Raw genomic sequence first — 19,694 nt, forward strand, 5'->3', positions numbered from 1 at the left:
TCCACTTGTCATTCCAATCTCCTTGCATTAGCGTAGCCTCTTCTGTAGCCTGTCAACTATGTGTCTGTCTATCCCTGTTCTCTCCTCTCTGCACAGACCATACAAACGCTCCACACCGCGTGGCCGCTGCCACCCTAATCTGGTGGTCCCAGCGCGCACGACCCACGTGGAGTTCCAGGTCTCCGGTAGCCTCTGGAACTGCCGATCTGCAGCCAACAAGGCAGAGTTCATCTCAGCCTATGCCTCCCTCCAGTCCCTCGACTTCTTGGCACTGACAGAAACATGGATCACCACAGATAACACTGCTACTCCTACTGCTCTCTCTTCGTCCGCCCACGTGTTCTCGCACACCCCGAGAGCTTCTGGTCAGCGGGGTGGTGGCATAGGGATCCTTATCTCTCCCATGTGGTCATTCTCTCTTTCTCCCCTTACCCATCTGTCTATCGCCTCCTTTGAATTTCATGCTGTCACAGTTACCAGCCCTTTCAAGCTTAACATCCTTATCATTTATCGCCCTCCAGGTACCCTCGGAGAGTTCATCAATGAGCTTGATGCCTTGATAAGCTCCTTTCCTGAGGACGGCTCACCTCTCACAGTTCTGGGCGACTTTAACCTCCCCACGTCTACCTTTGACTCATTCCTCTCTGCCTCCTTCTTTCCACTCCTCTCCTCTTTTGACCTCACCCTCTCACCTTCCCCCTACTCACAAGGCAGGCAATACGCTCGACCTCATCTTTACTAGATGCTGTTCTTCCACTAACCTCATTGCAACTCCCCTCCAAGTCTCCGACCACTACCTTGTATCCTTTTCCCTCTCGCTCTCATCCAACACTTCCCACACTGCCCCTACTCGGATGGTATCGCGCCGTCCCAACCTTCGCTCTCTCTCCCCCGCTACTCTCTCCTCTTCCATCCTATCATCTCTTCCCTCTGCTCAAACCTTCTCCAACCTATCTCCTGATTCTGCCTCCTCAACCCTCCTCTCCTCCCTTTCTGCATCCTTTGACTCTCTATGTCCCCTATCTTCCAGGCCGGCTCGGTCCTCCCCTCCCGCTCCGTGGCTTGACGACTCAATGCGAGCTCACAGAACAGGGCTCCGGAAGGCCGAGCGGAAATGGAGGAAAACTCGCCTCCCTGCGGACCTGGCATCCTTTCACTCCCTCCTCTCTACATTTTCCTCCTCTGTCTCTGCTGCTAAAGCCACTTTCTACCACTCTAAATTCCAAGCATCTGCCTCTAACCCTAGGAAGCTCTTTGCCACATTCTCCTCCCTCCTGAATCCTCCTCCCCCCTCCTCCCTCTCTGCAGATGACTTCGTCAACCATTTTGAAAAGAAGATCGACGACATCCGATCCTCGTTTGCTAAGTCAAACAACACCGCTGGTTCTGCTCACACTGCCCTACCCTGTGCTCTGACCTCTTTCTCCCCTCTCTCTCCAGATGAAATCTCGCGTCTTGTGACGGCCGGCCGCCCAACAACCTGCCCGCTCGACCCTATCCCCTCCTCTCTTCTCCAGACCATTTCCGGAGACCTTCTCCCTTACCTCACCTCGCTCATCAACTTATCCCTGACCGCTGGCTACGTCCCTTCCGTCTTCAAGAGAGCGAGAGTTGCACCCCTTCTGAAAAAACCTACACTCGATCCCTCCGATGTCAACAACTACAGACCAGTATCCCTTCTTTCTTTTCTCTCCAAAACTCTTGAACGTGCCGTCCTTGGTCAGCTCTCCCGCTATCTCTCTCAGAATGACCTTCTTGATCCAAATCAGTCAGGTTTCAAGACTAGTCATTCAACTGAGACTGCTCTTCTCTGTATCACGGAGGCGCTCCGCACCGCTAAAGCTAACTCTCTCTCCTCTGCTCTCATCCTTCTAGACCTATCGGCTGCCTTCGATACTGTGAACCATCAGATCCTCCTCTCCACCCTCTCCGAGTTGGGCATCTCCGGCGCGGCCCACGCTTGGATTGCGTCCTACCTGACAGGTCGCTCCTACCAGGTGGCGTGGCGAGAATCTGTCTCCTCACCACGCGCTCTCACCACTGGTGTCCCCCAGGGCTCTGTTCTAGGCCCTCTCCTATTCTCGCTATACACCAAGTCACTTGGCTCTGTCATAACCTCACTTGGTCTCTCCTATCATTGCTATGCAGACGACACACAATTAATCTTCTCCTTTCCCCCTTCTGATGACCAGGTGGCGAATCGCATCTCTGCATGTCTGGCAGACATATCAGTGTGGATGACGGATCACCACCTCAAGCTGAACTTCGGCAAGACGGAGCTGCTCTTCCTCCCGGGGAAGGACTGCCCGTTCCATGATCTCGCCATCACGGTTGACAACTCCATTGTGTCCTCCTCCCAGAGCGCTAAGAACCTTGGCGTGATCCTGGACAACAAACTGTCGTTCTCAACTAACATCAAGGCGGTGGCCCGTTCCTGTAGGTTCATGCTCTACAACATCCGCAGAGTACGACCCTGCCTCACACAGGAAGCGGCGCAGGTCCTAATCCAGGCACTTGTCATCTCCCGTCTGGATTACTGCAACTCGCTGTTGGCTGGGCTCCCTGCCTGTGCCATTAAACCCCTACAACTCATCCAGAACGCCGCAGCCCGTCTAGTGTTCAACCTTCCCAAGTTCTCTCACGTCACCCCGCTCCTCCGCTCTCTCCACTGGCTTCCAGTTGAAGCTCGCATCCGCTACAAGACCATGGTGCTTGCCTACGGAGCTGTGAGGGGAACGGCACCTCAGTACCTCCAGGCTCTGATCAGGCCCTACACCCAAATAAGGGCACTGCGTTCATCCACCTCTGGCCTGCTCGCCTCCCTACCACTGAGGAAGTACAGTTCCCGCTCAGCTCAGTCAAAACTGTTCGCTGCTCTGGCTCCCCAATGGTGGAACAAACTCCCTCACGACGCCAGGACAGCGGAGTCAATCACCACCTTCCGGAGACACCTGAAACCCCACCTCTTTAAGGAATACCTAGGATAGGATAAAGTAATCCTTCTCACCCCCCTTAAAATATTTAGATGCACTATTGTAAAGTGGTTGTTCCACTGGATGTCATAAGGTGAATGCACCAATTTGTAAGTCGCTCTGGATAAGAGCGTCTGCTAAATGACTTAAATGTAATGTAAATGTTTAGGATGACTTAACAATTTCCACAGGAAATTTAACAAAAACACATTTACTTGAACAGGGCAGAATGACAGAACAAATAGCACAAACGGTCATTCTGCAACCAAACTTTGCATCTGCATTGTTCTCAAAGTAAATGTGGGTGGCTGAGTTAAAACACAGGCCTAACAGTGGAGGACCATCCTCCTCAGTGAATTTCCTAAAAATTGTCAAACTTAAAGTTATCCTTTTTAGAAAAAAACTATACTAAACATAATCATGTCACCAAATAACTGATTGAAACACTATTTTGCAAAGGTCTACAGTAGCCACAACAGCACTCTGTAGGGTAGCACCATGATGTAGCCGGTGGACAGCTAGTTTCTGTACTCCTCTGGGTACATTGACCTCAATACAAAACCTAGGAGTCTCGTGGTTCTCACCCCCTTCCATAGTCTCACCCCCTTCCATAGACTTGAAATTATATATTTCAGAGGACGTCCTCCAGCCTCAGAGGACATCCTCCAGCCTATCAGAGCTCGAAGCATGAACTGATGTTGACCAACCAATCAAAGGACCAGAGAATTCATCTAGTACAGAAAGCATCAGCTACAGCCATCTAGCACTGCAGTGTATAAAATGTGGTGAGTAGTTGACTCAAAGTGAGAGAGAAAGACAATACAAATACATTTCTTCGCCCCCAAAAAAGTTAACTTTCAGTTTCACTTACTGAGCTAGCAAATGCAGCCAGGTAGTTTAGCCTACTGAAACACCCTGCTCAAACAGAGGGATGCTATGTTAGCTAGCTGAGTTTCCAACACAACACTGAAAGATAAGCTTTTGGTACTACTAATTTATTGCCATCATGGCCCGTCGGTGTAACTGCTTACTGACTGTACAATAACATTACTGCATGATTGTAGCAAGTTTACTAATGTGTTAGCTCTATTAACAATGCTGACTTTGACGTTACTTTAGTTACTATGGTGATAACGATGTATGTAGCGGTTTGGCTTGGAAAGGTTTTTTCTCCTGGTCACATACAGCTGGGTTGTGCTTTGAAGTACACACATGAAGGGAAGAGAATGAATACAACGTGGCTGTTACGAGAGTGAACTCTGTTTACGCGTGATCAGGGGTGTATTCATTCCGCCGATTCTGTTAAAAAAAAAAACATTTCTTAAAACTGAAGTAAACAGAACAAAACGGGGATAAACACATACCTGAATTTTTCCAATAGAAACTCTTGTTTGCAACTTCGGACTAATGATTACACCCTATATCAGCTAGATGCAGGCAAGAGTGTGCAAGGCGGTATTGAATGTCAATGTCTCACCTCAAATGTCTCTCGACCTGTGGTCACCTACGCTGTAAACTTTCATTCATAGGCTAGGTTATAGCAACCTCAGGTTGGGTATAAGAAAAATGTTAGTATCATGTAGTAGCCTAAACCTATCTTTGTTACATTGACCTGGGTGAATGGAATATGAATGAGCGTCATCCAACATGCTCTAATAGAAATAAGGCCATGCTCATTAAGAAAAAAAATGTGTTCTCCCTCACCTTAACGACACTAACCACAACTGAGGCCTAAATGTACTGTTATACAACTAGACATCTAAGGACTACAAATAAAGAGACAGAGAGTCCTGTATGTCAATGGGAGAGAGCCATTACTGGGTTATTGTCTACTGTATAGAGAAAACACAGTGCAACACTACAGATTGTTCTTTTATTTATTTTATTTCACCTTTATTTAACTAGGTAGGCTAGTTAAGAACAAGTTCTCATTTGCAACTGCGACCTGGCCAAGATAAAGCATAGCAGTTTGACACATACAACAACACAGAGTTACACGTGGAACAAAACATACAGTCAATAATACAGTAGAAAAAAAGAAAAGTCTATATAGAGTGAGTGCAAAGGAGGTAAGATAAGGGAGCTAAGGCAATGAATAGGCCATGGCGGCGAAGTAATTACAATATAGCAATTAAACACTGAAATGGTAGATGTGCAGAAGATGAATGTGCAAGTAGAGATACTAGGGTGCAAAGGAGCAAGATAAATAAATACAGTATGGGGATGAGGTAGTTGGATGGGCTGTTTACAGATGGGCTATGTACAGGTGCAGTGATTTGTGAGCTGCTATGACAGCTAGTGCTTAAAGCGAGTGAGGGAGATATGAGTCTCCAGCTTCAGTGATTTTTGCAGTTCCTTCCAGTCATTGGCAGCAGAGAACTGGAAGGAAAAGCGGCCAAAGTAGGAATTAGCTTTAGGGGTGACCAGTGAGATATACCTGCTGGAGCATGTGCTACGAGTGGGTGCTGCTATGGTGACCAGTGAGCTGAGATAAGGCGGGACTTTACCTAGCAGAGACTTGTAGATGACTTGGATCCAGTGGGTTTGGCGAAGAGTATGAAGCGAGGGCCAGCCAACTTATCGCATACAGGTCGCAGTGGTGGGTAGTATATGGGTAGACTGCATCCAATTTGATGAGTAGAGTGTTGGAGGCTATTTTATAAATGACATTGCCGAAGTTAAGGATCGGTAGGATGGTCAGTTTTACGAGAATATGTATGGCAGCATGAGTGAAGGATGCTTTGTTGCGAAATAGGAAGCCGATTCTAGATTGAATTTTGGATTGGAGATGCTTAATGTGAGTCCGGAAGGAGAGTGTACAGTCTAAACCAGACACCTAGGTATTTCTAGTTATCCACCTAGGTATTTCTAGTTATCCACATATTCTAAGTCGGAGCCGTCCAGAGTAGTGATGCTGGACGGGCGGGCAGGTGCGGGCAGTGATCGGTTGAAGAGCATACATTTAGTTTTACTTCTATTTAAGAACAGTTGGAGGCCCCGGAATGAGAGTTGTATGGCATTGAAGCTCGTCTGGAAGTTAGTTAACACAGTGTCCAAAGAAGGGCCAGAAGTATACAGAATGGTGTTGTCTGCGTAGAGGTGGATCAGAGAATCACCAGCAGCAAGAGCGACATCATTGATCCATACAGAGAAGAAAATTTAACCCTGTGGCACCCCCATAGAGACTGCCAGCGATCCGGATAACAGGCCCTCCGATTTGACATACTGAACTCAATCTGAGAAGTAGTTGATGAACCAGGCGAGGCAATCATTTGAGAAACCAAGGCTGTTGAGTCTGCCAATAAGAATGTGGTGATTGACAGAGTCGAAAGCCTTGGCCAGGTCGATGAATACGGCTGCATAGTAATGTCTCTTATCAATGGCGGTTATGATATAATTTAGGACCTTGAGCATGGCTGAGGTGCACCCATGACCAGCTCGGAGAAGGTACGGTAGGATTCAAAATTGTCTGTAATCTGTTTGTTAACTTGGCTTTCGAAGACCTTAGAAAGGCAGGGTAGGATAGATATAGGTCTGTAGCAGTTTGGGTCTAGATTGTCTCTCCCTTTGAAGAGGTGGATGACCGCGGCAGCTTTCCAATTTTTAGGAATGTCAGACGATATGAAAGCGGTTGAACAGGCAAGTGATAGGGGTTGCAACAATTTCGTCAGATCATTTTAGAACGAGAGGGCCCAGATTGTCTAGCCTGGCTGATTTGTAGGGGTTTGCAGCTCTTACAGAACATCAGCTATCTGGATGTAGGTGAAGGAGGAATGGGGAGGCTTGGGCGAGTTGCTGTGGGGAGTGCAGGACTGTTGACCGGGGTAGGGGTAGCCAGGTGGAAAGCATGGCCAGTCGTAGAAAAATGCTTATTGAAATTCTCCATTATAGTGGATTTATTGGTGGGGACAGTTAAAACGGCAGGTGTCTGATTCATTCAGTGAATTAGATAAAAGCAAACATACCCGCTTTAAAATATATGGGTAGATAGCTACCTCATCACACGGACCAGAACATGTCTCCCCTCACAATCCTCAGATTGGTTTAGAGGCCTAGCTACAGTGGCTTTTGATGATTATACAACACACACAGAGAGAGAGAGAGAGAGAGAGAGAGAGAGAGAGAGAGAGAGAGAGAGAGAGAGAGACAGAGAGGAAGCAATATTATGCTGCGGGGCCTCAGCCTGCTGCATCCCTCTCAGTGACCCTACACAACAGGACCAGGATTTATATCCAAACACGGGCACTGTGGGGATTAGTGCACTGACTGGGAAGACCCGCTGCTTCTCAGCTCAACTCACTGTGGTTTCATGTTCACGTACTAGCAGCAGGCAAGACACACACACACACTTCTACACTCTTCACATACGCTGCTGCTACTCTGTTTTTGATCTATCCTGATTGCCTAGTTACCTTAACCCATACCTACTTGTACATATTACTTCTACTACCCCATACATTGACTTGGTACCAGTACTACTTTTATATCGCCTCGTTGTTGTCTTTTCTCTTACTATTTTTATTTGCTACATTTCTTACCTTTTAACTTTGCATTGTTGGGAAAGGGCTTGTAAGTAAGCATTTCACAGCAAAGTCACAGATTGAACCTGAGTTTAAGCAAAGTGATTTATAAGATCCAGAACTGGGCCAGTAAGACAAATGGCAGTATGTTAGTCTTTGAAGAGGGAGAGATGTGGATATTATGAGTGTAAATCATGCGACTCGTATCTATGAGCTTTGATTAAGCAGGAACCAGAGACTCAACTCTTGTTGAGAGAGTAAGATTAAGAATCTAAATGAAAGGAGAAAAGCAAAAGAAAACAATATCACCTCAGAATTGTGCTAAACTGAAAAGTTCCATGAATATTAACTTGTAAATGAGGTCCTGGGGTTAGCTAACAGAAACCAGGACTGGCCTGAGAAGCCAATCTAACAACCGCAGGAGAGGAAAGTGAAACCCAGCAGTCTGTGATAACCTCACTGGGGACCACACTGTCTGCTAAGGTCAGACTAAGGGAAGTCTACTCTGTTTTGGGTTCATTCACAAAAATCTCAGTGAATCATTTACACAAGGTTAGATGCTCTCAGTGTTTCTCCTCCGAGAGGTCGATTTACACAAGGCCAGAGCGAGAAAGATCAGCTTCCAAAACTCCCAAGGAAGCACTACTCTGACCTTCCACAAAGCACTAAGCAAACATCATCATTCAACATCTTCAGTTACTATAAAGAGGCTTGTCTTGAACTAAGAATGTGTGGATGTGCTAAATCCTGTGGATCTGTACATTAGCTAGGCTAAATCCTGTGGTTGAGTAGCTAGGCTAAATCCTGTGGTTGAGTAGCTAGGCTAAATCTTGTGGTTGAGTAGCTAGGCTAAATCCTGTGGTTGTGTAGCTAGGCTAAATCCTGTGGTTGTGTAGCTAGGCTAAATCCTGTGGTTGTGTAGCTAGGCTAAATCCTGTGGTTGAGTAGCTAGGCTAAATCTTGTGGTTGAGTAGCTAGGCTAAATCCTGTGGTTGTGTAGCTAGGCTAAATCCTGTGGTTGTGTAACTAAGCTAAATAATGTGATTGTGGAACACACATAACTCATACAATCCACACCATTGAAGTCTTAGAGTAGCCTATTAGAGAAAAACTTTACCATTTTCTTAGGTATGGACAAATGTGAACAGACCAAACAAGACTAGAAAGGTGAATGACCACTCTTTGCAGCAAGTAGGCCTATATACAGTATGTTGTATATTTGCTAGTATAGGATATTGTAAGATATGATATGTATAATATTCACTAATTTAATTGTTTCATCACTGAATCAACAGCGTACAAAAGGCAGATAGTTTGAACATTATATGGCAATAAAAACAATTGCCGACAAAGTATAAAACAAACACACATCATCTAGAGATGCCTAACCTAAACATGACATAAAACCAAGATGTCTCTCCAGGAAATCAAATTAAAATAAGTCTCCCTCCCCGGCAGTCATTTTAAAAACACATGAAGCGGTCTGTTTATTTATGTGCAACCTTGTCCTTCCTGAATGGACTACCATCAACAGCACAGAGAGTGAGTCCCAAATGGCACCCTTTTTACTGCACTACCTTTTTTTTATACCAGGGCCCCTAGTATATAGGGAGTAGGATGCCATTTGGGACGCAAACTGAGTGTTTTCCACATGTGCTGGACTCCAGTGAATCTGTCGGTTCCTACAACAGCAGATGATGTCCTTGTGAACTTTACACGATCCATCTTTAGAAAGGGAGATGTTCTGTTCCAGGGAACTAAAGAGGAAAACTAAAAGGAGGGCAGGTACTGCAAAAGAGCTGTACTAAGACCTGGATCAGAGCCCTTTGGAGAAACCATTCCCACCTCTTACCCAGGTCAGCTTCAGGAAAGACACACACACAGGACAACGTCAGGGAAGCGATACTCTTTGAAGCACAGCCATCAATAAACACTGAGTTTTTCCTCTCCTTTCTCTTTCTCATTCCTTTCTTTTCTCCTTACTTTTATTAAAGACTAAGCACAAAGAGTCCGACTGGAAAACTTTGAGGGATGGGGATTTTTAATATCTTCCATTTCAAAGAGCAGCTTGTAATAGTCAGTATGCTGATAGCAATACTAACTGATGCAGTTACTTTTATTAGCAGTCTCATTCGTATCCTATTTCCTGTTTATCCGTGATATATGACATATATGGTATACTATACATCCAAAAGAGGCAATCAGAGAGCATTTTGGGAGATTATCATGAGTGGGGGGTGTATAGCCTTTATGTTTGCATGTCTGAGCTATACATGAATTCAATTTACTCATGATCCTCCATGATCCAACACACAGTCCCATACATTACACATCCATGAATTCATAATCCCCAATTCACAACACTGCTGATACACCAACGTGCCTCCCTCCCTCTGAGACACTGAGCTTCGGAAGCCACATCTGTTCTGATTGTTGTACCAAAGGTGAGTCAGCAGGAGAAAACAGGATGTGTGCAGTGCCACTGGTTGATTGTCATAGACTCGCTCATTCACACCCACACATTTTCCTACTGTAACAGCCCTTCTGATTACGCTGTACCAGCTGAAAAACACACAGCTACTGAGCTGACAGTCATTCAAATTAGGGTTGGGATCAATTCCATTGAAATTCAAACAATTAAGGGAAATTGACTGAGTTGAAGTGGAATTGTGTCTTGTAGTTTGACTGGTATTGCTGATTCCTATGACAGGCATCTAACTAACAATGCCAATAACAACGAGTATTACTAGGCTATAATTGCGTAGCACTGGGATGAGGCAAACCCTAAAACAATGTTTGAACAAATACAACTCACGATGTGCAGAATCAAATTAAGTGATCTCGAGATCCCAAAGTGTACTTAGACAACATACCAGGCTGATTGTTGCCCTTAAAGCAAAACCAGATACGCTCAACGTGTTCAAGAAGTAATTATTGGATTCTTCGTAGCTAGAGCTGTTTACACATATTGGGTACAGATGTCATATTGGATACAGGGCCATGAGTTGCACTGTAACCCCTCTGCAAAAAAAAAAAAACATTTCATTTTTTTCTTCCAACGACACGCACACATCTAAGAACATCTGGCAATTAAAAGTCCTGAACAATCGCAGGATGTTCGTGATCTTTATCAGTCTCCTGACAGGCAGGACAGTTTGATATTCTCTCCAGTGCTCAGCCGCGTCAAACTTCTGATTGCTGTACACACAACACTAAAAGATGACTCACTTGCTCTCTCTGCCATTGCCCTGAGTTAGGGCTTCTGATAAAAGCAGACACATACAGACACTCCTCTGCTCCCATTTCTGATTATGTTATGTTTATATCTGACTGATTGGAGCATTGTTCACTTGCAGTATGGGCCGGGTTTCCTGGACCCAGATTAAGTGTATTCCTGTTCTAACAAGCACTTTCAAGGGACTGATTGAGTCGCCATTGACCAAGCAGTTTAGTCCATGAATAGGCTTAATCTGGTATTGGGCAACTGGCCTTGATAACCACTAATACAAACTCACTGCACTATGAGCAGCAGCATAGGAGGACTGCAAGACAGAGAAAGTGTGAAAGGAAATGAAGTAACTTCGAAGTGTATTGCTCAGCAGCCCAGCGGTCAGTCAAAGATGATGTAGTTCTAATCTAAACATTAGGAGACAGACTGTAAACCACATGTTACACATCCTGCTGCTGCTCATTGACCCGCTGGACCAAACCAACATATACTGTACAGCCAGGCACACACTGAATTCAGTAAGAATATCTGTTCATCAAGTGTGTGGGGACAATTTGGTCTGAGCATCCATTTTGCCTAAATAAAGTCTGCATTAAAATATTCTTCGAAACTCATGGCCTTACCTTATGATAGTTCAGGGCTGTCAGACTCAGGACAACAATACAATAACAATGTTCTGTCTCCGTAACATTTATGCCCTGTAGGTAAACAAAGCTATAGAACACAGGTGTCAAACTCATTCCACGGAGGACCGAGTGTCTGCGGGTTTTCGCTCCTCCCTCGTACTTGATTGATGAATTAAGGTCCCTAATTAGGGGGGGGACTTCTCACACCTGGTTGTCTAGTGTTTAATTGAAAAGATAAAACTAAAACCTGCAGACACTAGGCCCTCCATGGAATGAGTTTGACACCCCTGCTATAGAACAATCAGTTTCAACAACTTAAATGTCACGTAGAAGAGGTTACAACCTCAACCCTTTCAGTATGATTAATATACAAAGAGCAAAACAAGCTTCTTTGGCTGATGAATAATGACAAGGAGTAAACATGCATCATACAGTCTACTCCTTCTCTCAGAATCATCAACAAGTGCACAACCATCTGGAAAATGCTGAGTTGTTCAAGCGTGTTCTACCGATAGCAAAACATGAGTTCCTCCCGTGTTCTCCCTTTCGCCTTGCACAGGAAGTCCAAGTTGAGTTGCCAAAGACCTGAAGTTATGACAGCCAGACAGCAGACAATATAATGCAATCATGTAGATGTATCTTTATTATGATGATGTGGAATGTAGAAACAAGTCCTAATCTATCTCAGCCCGCGTGTTTATTATTTCCCTCGACGTCGCCAAGTCAAATACCGATCTATGATTCTGTCCCAAATGGCACCCTATTCCCTATAGGACCTGGTCAAAAGTAGTGCACTACATAGGGAACAGGGTGCCATTTGGGACAGACAACTTATGACCTAAATATAAAACTGGATGAGGAAAATCAACCAACCATTTAAAAAAATACACTTAAACTGATGAGATCATAGCACAGACAGGAATCCCATTATACTACTGTGAACACATTCCAGTGTTTGCATCCCAAATGGCACCCTATTCTCAACATAGTGCACTAACTTCCTATCTTCGTCCTAATATTTATTAATTTCTCATTTCACACTAGATGTGTGTGTATTGTTGTGTATTGTCAGATACTACTGCACTGTTGGAGCTAGGAACACAAGCATTTCACTACACCCGCAATAACATCTGCTAAATATGTGTATGCCACCAATAACATTTGATTTGACCTATGGGCCCTGTTCAAAAGTAGTGTACTAGACAAGGAAAAGGGTGCCATTTGGGATGCAAAATATGTGAAGCAGCGTGCTAACAGTAAAGGCTCACTAGGCTGGGCTAACCCATACAGAGAGCAGCCTATCCCTTGGGGCTTCCCCGTCACATGTCTGTCTCTGTCTGCTAATGACAGGCAAACCAGAGCCAAGCTCGCACTCCCAGCCCAATGATGTACTGAACTCTATCCAACCATAGGCACTTCACTGCTCGAAGTCCATACCAACGGATGAGAATAAAACACATCATGTGTGTGGGCTTTACTTCCTTTCATCATCAGTCTTTTTGGCCCTGCCTCAGTGGAGAAATGTAAGATGTGCTTAGCTATCATCACCTGCACACTTCATCTATGTTGAGATGGAGGTGCACTGATTGATAGTGATTCATACATATACATGATTTACATTTGCAGTTAATCTAATCAATCCTACCCGACAGACTTCTGTCTGTCTTATCCTTGTCATCTGAGAAAAGAGATCTGAAGCTCAGACCCCTCTGATTCCATGTCAACATCACCAACATGGATCGAACGATAAGCTGGGTACTGTAAGAGCATTAAGCGCAGCACATGAGGGCCCTTAGAAATCAGAACGTTTAAGTGGAATCAATGATCCAGCAGCACTGCGAAACCCAGGACAAACTTTTAAGGTTCACATAAGAGAGAGTCAGGCTGTCCAGTACAGTTCAATGAGGTTAGTCAATCACACCATGGGCTGGGTTTTTACTTAATGAACCCAGCAAATCCACTAAACGATTTAACCGGCATCAATATGTAATCAAATGGAAGCAAAGTGTGTCTACCTAGTACTCGTAGTTCGGCACAACAGTAGATACCAGATTTATAAAACACACACATTTTACCATGTGACACATTCACTCACTGCATGGATGGAAAACTAGCTCATCTGATGGTCAGATCCCATTATAATGGAGATGATCTGGACACCAGCATTGGAACCACTGGGTGAGGAAAGGAAACAAGGACAGAAATAGAGACGCGTGTGTGTCTGTATCTGAGGTAAGGGGCAATTTCCCATTCACAGGATATGAAAACAAACTAGGGCAGCATCCCAAATTGTACCCTATTCCCTATGTAGTATACTTGTTTTCATCAGGGCCGATTGGGAATAGAGTACCATTTGGGACGTAGATATACAAGTCATATAGCCTAGCTTGTGACATGTGTGTTACATTTTGGTTGGAGTTGGGGCCATTTGGAATTGATTTTGGTCAGGGTGTTTTAGGGGCTCTCCTGACAGAATGCAATTGGGATCAGATCACTCAGACTACAGAGTGGAGCACTCCAGGTCCAGTTGCTAAGATCAATATTAGCAGGGTGCCGACAGGCTAACCTGCCCTTATTTCCCCTGGGCAATGCTAAAGGGGTCATAGTTTAAAGCCCCTAGGGGGATGCCTCCAGCACTCCTCCATCCTTCTCATTAAATAACCAAAAAGGCAGAGAGTCCCTGGTCCCTGCAGGAATGCAGTTACACACACACACACCTACCTGATCGCACCCTCTTGTTCAGCAATATCCTAGCTAACTCCCAATGTTATACAGAATGCCACTGCAATTGATACAGTTGAAGTCGGAAGTTTACATAGACTTATGTTGGAGTCATTAAAACTCGTTTTTCAACCACTCCACAAATTTCTTGTTAACTAACTATAGTTCTGCCAAGTCGGTTAGAACATCTACTTTGTGCATGACACAAGTATATTTTCCAACAATCGTTTACAGACAGATTATTTCACTGTATCACAATTCCAGTGAATCAGAAGTTTACATACACTAAAGTTGACTGTGCGTTAACCAGCTTGGAAAATTCCAGAAAATGTCATGGCTTTAGAAGCTTCGTATAGGCTATTTGACGTCAATTGAAGGTGTACCTGTGGATGTATTTCAAGGCCTACCTTCAAACTCAGTGCCTCTGTTTGACATCATGGGAAAATCCAAATAAATCAGCCAAGACCTCAGAAATTAAAATTGTTGACCTACACAAGTCTAGTTCATCCTTGGTAGTAATTTCCAAACGCCTGAAGGTACAACTCATCTGTACAAACAATAAAACGCAAGTATAAACACCATGGGACCACGCAGTCGCCTTACCGCTCAGGAAGGACGCGTTCCGTCTCCTAGAGATGAACGTACTTTGGTGCGAAAAGTGCAAATCAATCCCAGAACAACAGCAAAGGACCTTGTGAAGATGCTGGAGGAAACAGGTACAAAGGTATCTATATCCATAGTAAAACGAGTCCTATATCGAGGTAACCTGAAAGGCCGCTCAGCAAGGAAGAAGCCACTGCTCCAAAACCGCCATAAAAAAACAGAATACAGTTTGCAACTGCACATGAGGACAAGGATCGTACTGTTTGGAGAAATGTTCTCTGTTCTGATGAAACAAAATACACTGCTCAAAAAATAAAGGGAACACTTAAACAACACAATGTAACTCCAAGTCAATCACACTTCTGTGAAATCAAACTGTCCACTTAGGAAGCAACACTGATTGACAATAAATTCCACATGCTGTTGTGCAAATGGAATAGACAACACGTGGAAATTATAGGCAATTAGCAAGACACCCCCAATAAAGGAGTGGTTCTGCAGGTGGTGACTACAGACCACTTCTCAGTTCATATGCTTCCTGGCTGATGTTTTGGTCACTTTTGAATGCTGGCGGTGCTTTCACTCTAGTGGTAGCATGAGACAGAGTCTACAACCCACACAAGTGGCTCAGGTAGTGCAGCTCATCCAGGATGGCACATGTGGCAAGCTGTGGTGAGAAGGTTTGCTGTGTCTGTCAGCGTGGTGTCCAGAGCATGGAGGCGCTACCAGGAGACAGGCCAGTACATCAGGAGACGTGGAGGAGGCCGTAGGAGGGCAACAACCCAGCAGCAGGACCGCTACCTCAGTCTTTGTGCAAGGAGGAGCAGGAGGAGCACTGCCAGAGCCCTGCAAAATGACCTCCAGCAGGCCACAAATGTGCATGTGTCTGCTGAAATGGTCAGAAACAGACTCCACGAGGCTGGTATGAGGGCCCGACAGCCCAACACCGTGCAGGACGTTTGGCATTTGCCAGAGAACACCAAGATTGGCAAATTCGCCACTGGCGCCCTGTGCTCTTCACAGATGAAAGCAGGTTCACACTGAGCACATGTGAAAGACGTGACAGTCTGGAGATGCCGTGGAGAACGTTCTGCTGCCTGCAACATCCTCCAGCATGACCGGTTTGGCGGTGGGTCAGTAATGGTGTGGGGTGGCATTTCTTTGGGGGGCCGCACAGCACTCCATGTGCTCGCCAGAGGTAGCCTGACTGCCATTAGGTACCGAGATGAGATCCTCAGACCCCTTGTGAGACCATATGCTGGTGCGGTTGGCCCTGGGTTCCTCCTAATGCAAGACAATGCTAGACCTCATGTGGCTGGAGTGTGTCAGCAGTTCCTGCAAGAGGAAGGCATTGATGCTATGGACTGGCCCGCCCGTTCCCCAGACCTGAATCCAATTGAGCACATCTGGGACATCATATCTCGCTCCATCCACCAATGCCACGTTGCACCATAGACTGAGTTGGTGGATGCTTTAGTCCAGGTCTGGGAGGAGATCCCTCAGGAGACCATCCGCCACCTCATCAGGAGCATGCCCACACTACTGAGCCTCTTTTTGACTTGTTTTAAGGACATTACATCAAAGTTGAATCAGCCTGTAGTGTGGTTTTCCACTTTCATTTTGAGTGTGACTCCAAATCCAGACCTCCATGGGTTGATAAATTTGATTTCCATTGATAATTTTTGTGTGATTTTGTTGTCAGCACATTCAACTATGTAAAAAAAAGTACTTAATAAAAATATTTAATTCATTCAGATCTAGGATGTGTTATTTTAGTGTTCCCTTTATTTTTTGAGCAGTGTATAACTGTTTGGCCATAATGACCATCGTTATGTTTGGAGGAAAAAGGGGGAGGCTTGCAAGCCGTGAAGCACAGAGGTGGCAGCATCATGTTGTGGGGGTGCAGTGCTGCAGGAGGGACTGGTGCACTTCACAAAATAGATGGCATCATGAGGTAGGAAAATTATGTGAAGCAACATCTCAAGACATCAGTCAGGAATGAACAATGACCCCAAGCATAAGGTATTGGAGTGGCCATCACAAAGTCCTGACCTCAATCCTATAGAACATTGGTGGGTAAAGCTGAAAAAGCATGTGCGAGCAAGGGAGGCCTACAAACCTGACTCAGTTACACGAGCTCTGTCAGGAGGAATGGGCCAAAATTCACCCAACTTATTGTGGGAAGCTTGTGGAAGGCTACCCGAAACATTTGATCCAAGGTAAACAATTTAAAGACAATGCTACCTACTAATTGAGTGTATGTAAACTTCTGACCCACTGGGAATGTGATGAAAGAAATAAAAGCTGAAATAAATCTCTACTATTATTCTGACATTTCACATTCTAAAAATAAAGTGGTGATCCTAACTGACCTAAAACAGGGAATTTTACTAAGATTAAATGTCAGGAATTGTGGAAAAACTGAGTTTAAATGTAGTTGGCTAAGGTGTATGTAAACTTCCGACTGTATATAGCCAAGCTGTCGTTACTCATTGTGTATTTATTATTACATTTCTATTATTTCTCTATTTTCCTTCTCTCTGCATTGTTGGGAAGGGCCTGTAAGTAAGCATTTCACTGTTAGTGTACATTTGTTGTTTACGAAGCATGTGATGAATAATATTTGATTTCATTCGATTTTCTGAGCTCATCCTCTTCCACGGGACCTTGGATAACCCCCGCCCTCTTCCCTTGTTGCCAGGGCTGTTTCCGATTCAGTGCCCTGCATTACATGTGCTAATCCAGCAGGATGAGTCGCTGGGATTGAACAGGGACCAGTGTGAGTAATGAGTTTTTCCAGACTAAGCTTTCGGATGCATGGGGCCCCCAGCTGCCAATCAGAGATGGGTGGGAGTCTCTGGGCTGTGTGTGTGTGTGGGGGGGGGGGGGCGACCGTAGCTGCTTCCTGCAAAATCATACAGGGGCTAAGCGTCTAACGACATCCATTCAGCCGTCCATCCACATGGAAACGGATGTGTTATTAAGCAACTAAGGAGGATATACTCAACCATGACACAGCCAGCTGGCCCTTGCCCTTGGAAAGTAGGGGTATGCCAACTACTAACAGTCAGGCCAGAACAAGGCCAAAGTTCCTGGCCCCATTGACTTGACATGTATTACCTTTCTCACAGCCTAGCCCTAGTACTCACTCCACCTTCTATTTAAACAAACAAAGTCATGGCAATTGCCAGACCAGAGTTCCAGTCAAACATAACACTGCTAAAAACTCCTAGAAAAGCAAAATGACACCCAGACGTCCTAAAAACAGTAATAATCAACAGTGCAGTGGTGCACTTATGATAAACAATCTGACATGCAAGCTGTGTGTGTGTGCGTGCATTTGTTGGGCACCCTGGGCAGTCATGTATAGGAGTCTCATTCCATTCATAATAGTTTTTCTGTTCAGGGTTCACAGTTTACACCTCATAGAGACAGACGGAGTGTTGTTTTCCATTGAGTCACACGACACACACATTCTGAGCACAAACCTGCCTAAATACAGAGGGAGTTCAATTCCACTGTGCCTGTAGCCTACTACTCATACTTCCCTAACAGTAATGTCCATAATGAAACAGAAGCAGCCACAGATTTCCACTGTGACCCATTACTATGCTACTAGTGGTTGTTGTTACCTTGTTGTTTGGCCTAGAATACGATACAACCAGAAGAGTTTCTCTTTCAATTAGAAAGATGTTAACAATCTTACCTTTTTAACCAACAGCAATAGATCCACTTATATGATTAAACAGCCATGCTATAATGTCCCGTCCAGGCAGTTAAGCAAGCTCCACAGTACAGAGCGAGGCCTGCTCTGCTCTATACGGGCAGGCAGACAGAGAGAGTAGAGACTAGAAAGTGTAAAAGGCGCTGAATATAGGGCTTCCTACATCTCCAGCAGTGAGATCACACCATCACAGAACAGGAGAGAAACGCATCCAGCTCCAGCCTTATCCAGAAAAGACACAGACCTCTTCAGCTTGGACATAGCATTATGACATCCAATGGTTGAGTCAGTGAAGCGTGGTCACGTAGCTGTAGAGTCGAGCCAACTCCTCTCCCTGCTGATAGATAGCCTCGTACTGTAGGCTACAGGACCCTTGTGTGCTCCCAAAAGAAAGATCTCCCGATCAGTCACAAACTATCCATCACACAGAACTGTCTCACTGGGATCTATCAATCTATCCAAGAAAAGTCTCACTCCAATCCCGTAAAGTCTCCACAGTGAAACAATCTGTCGAACTGGCTACACAGAGCACAGAGGCAGCCAGTCCAGACTGGTCTGAGACTACGGACAGAGACACACAAACACACAGATGTTGGCTCCTGCTGCCGCTTCTGTCAGCCAGCCCTCCTCCCCGGGCCTGCCACACCCCCCCAGTGACCAGCCGTATTTTTATTGGAGAGAGTCAGAGCAGGGCTCCTCCCACTGCTCTCAGCTTTCCTTCTGTTCCGAGTGGAGTTCCAAGTGAGTGCGAATGTTGGATCACGGGAGAGATATCTTAGAGAGGTTGTGTGTGTGTGTGTGTGTGTGTGTGTGTGTGTGTGTGTGTGTGTGTGTGTGTGTGTGTGTGTGTGTGTGTGTGTGTGTGTGTGTGTGTGTGTGTGTGTGTGTGTGTGTGTGTGTGTGTGTGTGTGTGTGTGTGTGTGTGTGTGTGCGTATGTTTGCATGTCTGTGTGATATAGGATAACTGATAGCTCCAAATGCAATGTTCCCACAGGCTTCTGTGTGTGTTCCTCAGCGTCATTTCATTGTTCTCATCATGCACAGCCCTGTTTCACGAAGAGAGTTTACAACCCGAAGCTTAGGACAACACCTGGAGAGGATAACATTAAGGTAGCAGATGTGCACCGATAATATAAAGCTTTTATCCCAATAGTTTCATGGTTATTTTGATTCATATGCCACTGACGACGTCACTGAAAAGGACGGCCTCACTGACATAACACACTTCTACTAGGCTTTTAAAATGAGACAATGGGAAGGAATGTGGATATTTACAACAGACAGTTCAAAACAGACAGC

At 45.1% G+C, this 19,694-nt stretch overlaps 1 protein-coding gene across 4 annotated transcripts in view; it reads right to left on the bottom strand.

Annotated features, from left to right (window-relative positions):
- LOC124001481 (disheveled-associated activator of morphogenesis 1-like) overlaps positions 1 to 19,694 on the bottom strand; it is an 85,496-nt gene that overhangs the window by 44,134 nt on the left and 21,668 nt on the right. For 2 of the 4 annotated variants that reach the window (XM_046308288.1, XM_046308285.1), the window contains exon 1: positions 18,378 to 18,990. The exons of 1 other annotated variant lie outside the window; for it this stretch is intronic. The gene's annotated coding sequence lies outside the window, so the exon portion shown is untranslated. Of the gene's footprint in view, positions 1 to 18,377; positions 18,991 to 19,694 lie in introns of those variants that run through there. One more of the 4 variants, XM_046308287.1, reaches the window with a different exon arrangement.

This window comes from Oncorhynchus gorbuscha, linkage group LG17 (assembly GCF_021184085.1).
Source record: "Oncorhynchus gorbuscha isolate QuinsamMale2020 ecotype Even-year linkage group LG17, OgorEven_v1.0, whole genome shotgun sequence".
NCBI classification, from domain to species: Eukaryota; Metazoa; Chordata; class Actinopteri; order Salmoniformes; family Salmonidae; genus Oncorhynchus; species Oncorhynchus gorbuscha.